Source organism: Nelumbo nucifera, chromosome 1 (genome assembly GCF_055504915.1).
Source record: "Nelumbo nucifera cultivar China Antique chromosome 1, China Antique-T2T, whole genome shotgun sequence".
In the NCBI taxonomy this organism is placed as follows: domain Eukaryota; kingdom Viridiplantae; phylum Streptophyta; class Magnoliopsida; order Proteales; family Nelumbonaceae; genus Nelumbo; species Nelumbo nucifera.
In genome coordinates, this window is record NC_142649.1 from 40,940,029 (window position 1) to 40,949,573 (window position 9,545).

Below are 9,545 nucleotides of genomic sequence, written 5' to 3' on the forward strand. Positions count from 1 at the left end.
ATGACGGCATCATGCATGCAGAGAGAGAGAGAGACAGTGAACTTCAACGTGGCTGCTAACAAGGAGGCCAGCTTCAGAGGTTGACGAATGCCCTGCTCTTTCTGCATCATTTCTCGTGACACGTTTGCCTGCCTTTAGAGAAAAGGAAAGATAGTCTCACCACGTGTCGTTCAGTTATGATCCAACGTCACCAAATAATAGCCACGTGGAGAATCGTTACGATTGACATTCATCAAGCCCATACATTCCAATCCTTAATTTTCAGAAGAATCCAAACCTCCAGTTAGTCACGATTTCTGCAACAATTTCTGTCCAAACTTAAGCCCCGTTTCCTGTCTTAAGGTTACTATCCGTTTGGGAGGGCTAGGTGAAGCATTAGTTGAGTTGAGTTGAGCTGCTTTGTAGAAATCGCTAAAAGTCTGAAACAAGTTTAAGACCCTGTTTAAAAGGGCTAAACTGTAGATTCTGATAATTTGATTTTGTATTTCCTTTTGGACAAACAGAAGAAGACTTCACCGAAAAAAGAAATAACAGAGTTCAAGCTACAATGCTAGATAGAACAAGTGATAGAGGCTCAGTTGGAAAAATCTCTGGCTGGTTGTAGCAAGACTTGGAAAAAATCCTGGTGTCATCAGGGTTGTGAATTATGGGTTTTGGGAACCAGTTGCCCCCATTGTACGTGTGGGCCCTTTCATGCTAGAAATGATCAACTTAATGAAAAGACTTTCAAATTTAAACAATCTTCCCAAGACCAATTAACACCTAAGCCAATTTTAGGTTGTATTAGGCTTAGGTTAAGTCGGTTTTGAGTTGGCAAACTAGGCCTTTGACCTTCGTATGTGGCAGGTCCCAATGTCCATGGATGGACTTGGGTTGGACCTTAATTTTACCAATCCATCCAATTTATACCTCTCCTTCATAGAGTAAGGTTCTGATTGGCACAGCTTAAAAAAAATAAGTACTTTTAGTGCTTATTGTGTTTTAGAAGTCAAAAGAACTCCCTTAAATCAAGGTTCAAAGTATCAATACGTATCATGCCAGTAGATTTCCGATACGCTTTTACAGGGATTGTATTGGTTTAGAGGGCAGTCGGGATTTAAATCGATCCCTCTGAATTGATTTTGAAAAAAATAAAAGCACCGACATAGGCCGATACGTTAGACAGTGTATGTCCTTAGCTCCAATCAACATGATGTACATTGTGATATTTATTATAAATGAATAAAGTACATATTTGATTCATGTTATTATGGTGTTTTTCTTCGTAATACCCTTAAACTAGACACATATGAGACTCATGTTAGTTTAGAATCTTTACAGCCGTTGGATAGATCTAAGGAGATTTATCCTACCAGGTTTAAACTGTTTAAATAACACCTATTTATATCAAAATATCTCTAGGTTTAAACTATATATTTATGAATCCATTATTCAGGCCAAGTAGGTCGATGGTTTAACCACCTACTAGGTCACCGATCCCTAACCAAGTGACACTGATGTACCGTCAAGTTGGTTGGGGTGGCTTGTTTCAACTGTCAGGGTGAGACCTGAGGTACATGTAGTGTGGGTTTTCTTGAAACCTTGAACCGGACCAAAAATCCAGTATTGCTCTGGACATTGGAAATAGATGGGCAAAACTGGAATGTTACACCTGACCCTTAGACTCGATTATGATATTGCACTAAGTGTCGGATTGAGCTGTCTTTGATGTGCCAATCAATGAGATCATTAGAGGGGGTCAAAACCTGGGTATGTTGGGATAGTTCGAGAATTCATCTGAATGAGTGATCATAGTGACAGGATAAGCCCCTTTGTCGGACAAAGTGAATGATCGGCGATGCACTCTCTAATGGAAACCTAAACTGCCGACAATTGATTTCAACCATTGAAATTTGTTTTTGCAAAATATATTTATATAGAGATACACACACACACGCATATATTTATATAGAGACACACATACACACACACACACACACACATACACACACACACACACACATACACATATATTTATATAGAGACACACAATATAGAGACACACACACACACACACACACACACACACACACATACACATATATTTATATAGAGATACACATACACACACACACACACACACACACATATATATATATATATGTATATATATATTATGGTTTCAAAATGTTTGCAAAATGTTTTAATTCCCGAGATCCATGTGAGTAGAGAGTGCATCACTGCACCTTGCAACCGAGGGAGATGTCCTCTTTTGTCGAGCAGTGTTTGATCATTATGGGCTGAGAGGTTGAGTGTAAGACCATTGAGAGTTATACCTGATAGGCTAATCTTGCATCTGCCCATAGTCCTTAGGCCTTCATAAGATGACTAGACTCAAGGACCATTTAGTGTAAATGTTGGGTTCATTAAGAGCCCATAGTGATGGACTCAGGGTTCACTGTATTTAGCAGTGAATTCGGACAGGCCTTGTAACAAAGGCTAGTCTGAACCCATGTGGCTGATGTGTAGATCAATGATAGGGCCCTATGCCATACAAAGAGAGCCAATCTAGCCAGCATTAAATAAGAAGTGGGCCTGAAAACTTAATGGGCCTAAAAGCCCATTTCGAACTGGGTTAATTAGATTAATCAAATAGGGGCGGGTTTGGGATTTGGATCAACAAATAATATAAAGGATTATCCTTATCCACTTAAAAGAATCCAGATCCAAATAAAGATTTGGATCAAGGAACTCCTAATTTGATTAGGAAAGCTGATCATTATCTGTAGATAAGATAAGGGATTATCCTTATCACTTAAAGAGTCTAGATCTAAATAAAGATTTGGATCAGGAAACTCCTAATGAGATTAGGAAGTTGTCTCTTTAAGGCTATAAATAAGAGAGCAGGGCGAACCTTGAAGACACACTCACTCAATACAGAGAGAAGATAACTCAATTAGACTGATCTTGCCTTCAGCTCTTTTTCTTCCTGCTCTTGCCGCTCTACGCTGTTCGATCTCCAGTTCTTAGATTTGATCAAGATTCGATCTTGATATTGTTTCTTGTCAGAAGAAACAATTTAGAAGTTGTGCTCCCTATCCCATTTGATTCTTGCTGAAGAATTAGTAGTTCTTTGTGAAGAACTACCTGCTGATCCTGCCTTATCTCAAGTTGTGTCATCTTTAGTGGAGGGAGGATTTGGTACACTCTTTTGGCATGAATACCTACGTTGGGAGGAGCATTTTTGCGTGGATTCCGTATCAGGTATATCCCTTCCTAATTTTGGTTTTAGATTTGGTCCGATTTGGTTACAAGACCAAACCTTGAAAATGCAGTTTTCTAAATTAGGAATAGGATTCCCGGATGGAAATAAAGAAATTTTTGAAATTTTGCCCAATCTTCCTACATGGTTCGGCCATCCATATGATGGATCTCCCATCCATTCAAATATGCCATGCCAACATATAGACTTTTGTTGATATTTAGAACCTTGCCTCAAATATTGCTTGGTGAAAAAGTAGTAGTGGAAAAAGCCCATTTGAAAAAGCAATTGACGGGTAGTTTGTGATTCCAAGAAGTGATTTTTCATTTTCTCATCCTAATTTTTCCCATTTAAATATTTTAAATACCTAAAATGCCCCCATCTACTCTAAAGCCCTCGCCCTATCTTCTTCCTCTCTTTTTCCTTTCCATTCTCACTACTTGGAGTGACGGAAGGCTACAACAAAGTTCCATTTCTGGCCATTTTTTCTTGTTTTTGTTCTTAAAAAATTAAATGAATATTGATTCTCACCACTCCATCTCACCCCTTCTTTATTTTTTTTTTCTTTTATGCTTATCTGTTTCGAATCAAACACCTATAACAGTGGGTTTTGCGACGAACAAGGTATGATTCATACATTTTCTCCTTTTGTCACACAATGAGCATGGATTGATTGATTGATTGTCATTAGAAAGGTTGGTTTGTTTTTCAAATTATATTCAGTAACGTGGTTTGGAGTCAATTAGACTATATAGAACATGTATGAAAACCTCGATGGACTTGGCAATTTTTTGGCATCAAAGAAAATCGCGTTTAATAGGCGTAAAATGTTGTTTAACCAAGCAATGTTGATAAATATGTGCTTTTTTCCATTAGAAAAAGCACCTTGGATTTTAAGTGCTTCCTAAAAGTGTAAAGAAAGAACAACGAGCACGGTTGACATGTTCCCCTTTGTTAGGGGTGTTAATTGGACTAGATTTGGTCCAATCTGATCCAGTCCAATGTCAATTCATTATAAATGGATCTGGCCCAACCCATTCCAATGAATGTTTTGGATTAATTTGAACCAGTCCAATTTAATGTCTGGACTGTCTAATCTGTTCAAATTCATTTTAATTTAGATTGATTTTAATCCAAACCTGATCCATTAACACATATATTCTTATCTTATGTCAATGGATCAGATATTGACTTACTACGGATGGATCAGGTCCAATCCGATTTAATAAATATTTTGAACCGAATTGGTTAAATCCAATATATATTGTTGGCCTGTCCAATCCATCCAAAGTGCAGCATATTGGCACTTTGCATTAGTAGTTTAAGCACTCGTATCAGGAGAGCTATGTTGTGGACAAGAGGCAGCGTACAAATAGAGGCCCCGGGCACGGGTCTTACTCCCGACAAGACAAGAGAGACGATGGACCACCACCACCCCATCTCAACCTTTTGGATGCAACAACCAACAAGGGATAGGTAATTTTAATAATGAATAAGTGGGTAGAAGATAGGGTAATTCGGCTATCTCCCCCTGCACCCCACATCGACTTAGAGAGAGATAAACATCACAAGCATTGGTGCAAATTCTACCAAAACACCACGTGTGACCTGATGGAGTACTTTACAAGAAATCTTCGTAGCAAAGGTGAAGTTGGATGAATTCCTAGGAAGATAATAATCTGCACATGTAGATAGCAACCCCCTCCCTAACCATATGCAAGGAGATCACATTAATGTAGTTGGCATTGTTAACTACATTTCCGCCTCCCTAGAAACACAGGCCTTACGATTTCAGCAAAGCAACGAGCTAAACTTCTTTTGCAAAAACAGGAATGACAAAACAGTTATAAGCACAAAAGTATGAGTGGTAAGTTTGGTATCAATGTATGCATTTCAATTGATGGGCTTTCCAAATTGAGAAACTGCAGGAGTGTACTTGTTAGATAATTGCCCTTAATTCCGATTAACTTGATGTACATTATAATATTTATTATAAATGAATAAAGTATATATTTGATTCATGTTAATATGGTGTGTTTTTGTGTAATACCCTTAAATTGGACATTAATGAAACTCGTGTTAGTTTAGAATCTTCACAGTTATTGGATAGATCTGGGGAGATTTATCCTGTCAAGGCTGACACTGATGTGCCGCCAAGTTGGTTGGGGTGGATTGTCTCAGCTGCCAGGGTGAGACCTGAGGTGCATGCAGTGTGGGTTTTCTTAAAACCCTGAACCAGACCAAATTCCAGTGTTGCCCTGGACCTTTGAGATAAATGGACAAAACTGGAATGTTACACTTGACCCCTAAACTCGATTATAGTACTGCACTAGGTGTTGGATTGGCCTGTCTTTGATATGCCAATCAGTGAGATCCTTAGTGGGGGCCAAAGCTTGGGTATTTTGGGGCAGTCTGAGAATTCACCTGAGTGGGTGATCATAGTGACAGGATCAACCCTTTTGTCAAACAAAGTGAATGATTGGGGAATGCCCTCTCTCTGATGGAAACCTAAACTGGCGGCAGTGGATTTCAAATGTGTTTGAAATTTGATTTTGCAAAATATATTTATATAGATATATACTTATATATTATAGTTTCAAATTGGTTTGCAAAAGGTTTTAAATCCCGGAATCCATGTGAGTAGAGAGTGCAACATTGTACCTTGCAGCCGAGGGAGAGGTCCTCTCTTGTCGGGTAGTGTATGATCATTAATGGTTGAGAGGTTAAGTGTAAGACCATTGAGAGTTATACCTGATGGGCTAATTTTGCATCTACCCACAGTTCTTGGGCCTTCATAAGATGGTTGGACCCAAGGACCACTTAGTATAAATGTTGGGCCCATTAAGAGCCCATAGTGATGGACTCAGGGGTTCACTGTATTCAGCAGTGAATTCGGCCAGGCTTTGTAACAAAGGCTAAGCTGAACCCATGTGGCTGATGTATAGATCAATGATAGGGTCCCACGCCATACAAAGAGAGCCAAGCTAGCCAGTATTAAAAGGAAGTAAGCCTGAGAGTTTAATGGGCCTAAACCCCATTTCGAATTGGGTTAATTGGATTAATTAATTAGGGGCGAATCTAGGTATGGATCAGTAGATGATGATAATAGGATGACCCTTATCCACTTAAAGAGTCCAAATCCAAATAGAGGTTTGGATTAGGAAACTTCTAATTTGATTAGGAGTAGCTGATCTTGATCTACAAATAAGATAAGGGATTATCCTTATCACTTAAAGAGTTCAGATCCAAATAATGATTTGGATCATGAAACTCCTAATCGGATTAGGAGATCATCTCTTTAAGGCTATATATAAAGAGTAGGGTAGACCTAAAAAATAACATATAGTTTGACTGTTTCTACCTTAAGTTTTCTCTCCCTGCTCTTACCGCCCTACCCTGTTCGATCTCCATTTCTTGGAACTGATCAAGATTTGATTTTGATATTGTTTCTTACTAGAAGAAACAATTATGAAGCTGTGCTCACTACCCCATTCGATTCTTGCTAAAGAATCAAAGGTTCTTGGTGAAGAACTACCTACTGATCCTACCTCATCCTAAGTTGTGTCATCTTCAGTGGAGGGATGATTTGGTACACTCTTCGGGAGTGAACACCTACGTTGGGAGGAGCTTTTTGCGTGGATTCCGTATCAGGTATACTTCTCCCTAATCTTGGTTTCATATTTGGTCCAGTTTAGTTACAAGAATGAACATTGAAAATGTAGTTAATTGGGAATATGATTCTCGGATGGGAGTAAAGAAATTTTTGAAATTTTGCCCAACCTTCCTATAGGGTTCGGCCATCCATATGATGGATATCCCATCCCTTCAGTAGTGTTGCAGAACTGTGAAACCGAGAACTTGTAGAGAGAAGGAGGGCTAAGTCGTGCCACTTGGTTACTTTCCTTAAAACCGCATTCACCCCTAAGGTGTAGCCGGATTATTGCAAATTGGTCGCCAAGATAAAACAGCCCAAAGGCCACTGGTAGGCGTGCATCACTTACCAGACCTCTGCGAACCAAAAATAATGATGCTCAGATTGACAGAGAAGAGACGATTGTCGGATGTACTATTGTGAGAAACTGGGTCGACCAACATTCATTTTATAGTGTTTTCAGTCACTTGAATGGACATAGAAGTGTCTTTTCAGACAGAGGCATCTTCAGAACAGTGCACATGTTCGAAGAGACACAAAGAGGAAGAGATATAAATGGACAAGAAAACGTTTAAAAAAAATAAATTTAAAATTTAAAAGTTTAATCTAGTCAAAAACAAAATCATCCAGTGTAGCATACACACACCCACACCCTAACCCGGGTTGGCTCGATGGACGTACGTGAAAAGCACCCCCACCCCCCCTCACATGCATGAGAATATCTATAGTGCTTTCCCCTTATGGGTCCCTACCCATAGAGAAAGCAAAACTATAGATATACTCCACCTCTATTCCTTTTCAAAGCAATGTGGGACAAGGAGTCTTCCCATGCATTCAAGAGAGGGAAGAGGAAAAGACAAAGCTCAAAAATATAAGGGAGGAAATTTTGAATCTCCCTCCAACATTTAGAACTCAAATGGTGATTAACTCATAACGGAGTATACTTTCATCTAGTGGTGGCAATTTGGCGGGTTGGGTAACTCAACCCATTTAACCTGCCAACCCGTTAATGACCCATTTCTATAAAATTAAATGGGTTGGGTTCAACCTAAACCTGCTTTAACTCAATCCAACCCACCCAAACCCATTAATCTTATATTTATGTACTTCAAACAAAAAACTAACTCCTTAACAAGTAAGTTGGTCATAGCTTAGTGGTAATAGTGGTTGCTATTTATATAAGTGGTGAAGGTTCAAATCACATTACATGCATGTTATTTTTACACAAGCAACAAAGCCATTTAACTATGTTCGGGTTTCGGATTTGATGAACCACTTAGGTTCAAACTGGTTAGACCAACTAAAACTATTTAATTGGATTGTCTTCAATCTAATCACATCAAGAGTGGTTGAACCATTTAGATCCGGATCAGTTTGGTCGGGCCAGACCCCAACCGAATCGGTTCAGACCGGTCGAATCAAACCCTGACCAGGCCGGTTCAATTCAATCAGACCAAACTAGACCGGTTCAGTCAATGGCGGATTGGCTTGGGTCGACTCATATCAGGTTTGTGCATGGGTTTGGGGCCAAACTGACTGGCCCGAAGCGGGTCAAAAGAAGTAAATCGGACCAGGCCGGATTCGAGGTCAAATTGTACAGTTACGGATCGAACCGGATGATCCAAACTGGGCAAAGCAAGCGGAGTGGTTTAGGGTTCAGACCCCACCCAGCCCGAGCCGTTTTGGATTCGGGTCAACAGGATCAGCTTGTGTTGGGTTGAGTTGGGTTGTGTGAATAATGGTTGGACCGGATGACCCAAACTGGGGCAAAGCAAGCAGTATCGAGCCATCCCGTCTAAGGTCTATTTCGGATTCGGGTCGACCCGGATCTGTATATGCTGGATCGGGTCAGACCGCATTGAATTGGTCCGAACTTGGGTCAAATTGATTTGGATTTATGTTGGGTAAAGTGTGTTGATTCAAGACAAAAACTAATTTTAGTCAATAATTAATAGAAAATTAACGCATTAATTATAGATTATTTAATTCAAATGAAGAAAATAAAAAAAAAGGCTAAGGAATTAATACTTACGTTTGTAATGGTTAACCCAACGGTTATCCACAACCCAACCCAACCCAACCCATTTAAGTGGGCGGGTTGGGTGATGGGTTGATTACACAACCCACCAAGTAAATGGGCGGGTTAGATACTAGGTGGGTTGGGTGGGCTCAGCAGGTTGGGTAAAAAATTGCCACCCCTACCTTCATCTACAATCACGGTACACCGATGAAAAACTTTGATGCTCGTTTGCTTAAAGCCGAATACACAGAAGAGGAGAATGACAGTGGAAGTATGTGGGGGATTGGATTTCAATGACAACCATGAAGACGGTAGCTCCAATTACGAATTCAAATCAGCCCCCCACAATGTCCCACAGCACATCCCCGCTGTGTATTGAAAACTGTTGGGGACATGGTTGAGCTGGCCTAGAGGCCCCTAGCCATCTGTTACGGCTCGGCCACGTCGGCACAGTCCGACCGAGCTGTGGCATTGTCATGATCCTGCCGACCATGACAATTACGCCCCTCACGGATAAGCCCGCCTAGCGGATAGGGATGGGAAGACAACTCCACCGAGGAGTAGGACTCTACCCCCTGTAACCTCGGCGGGGAACTTTGCCCCAGTTTCCCTGAAAACCTACTCCGATCAGG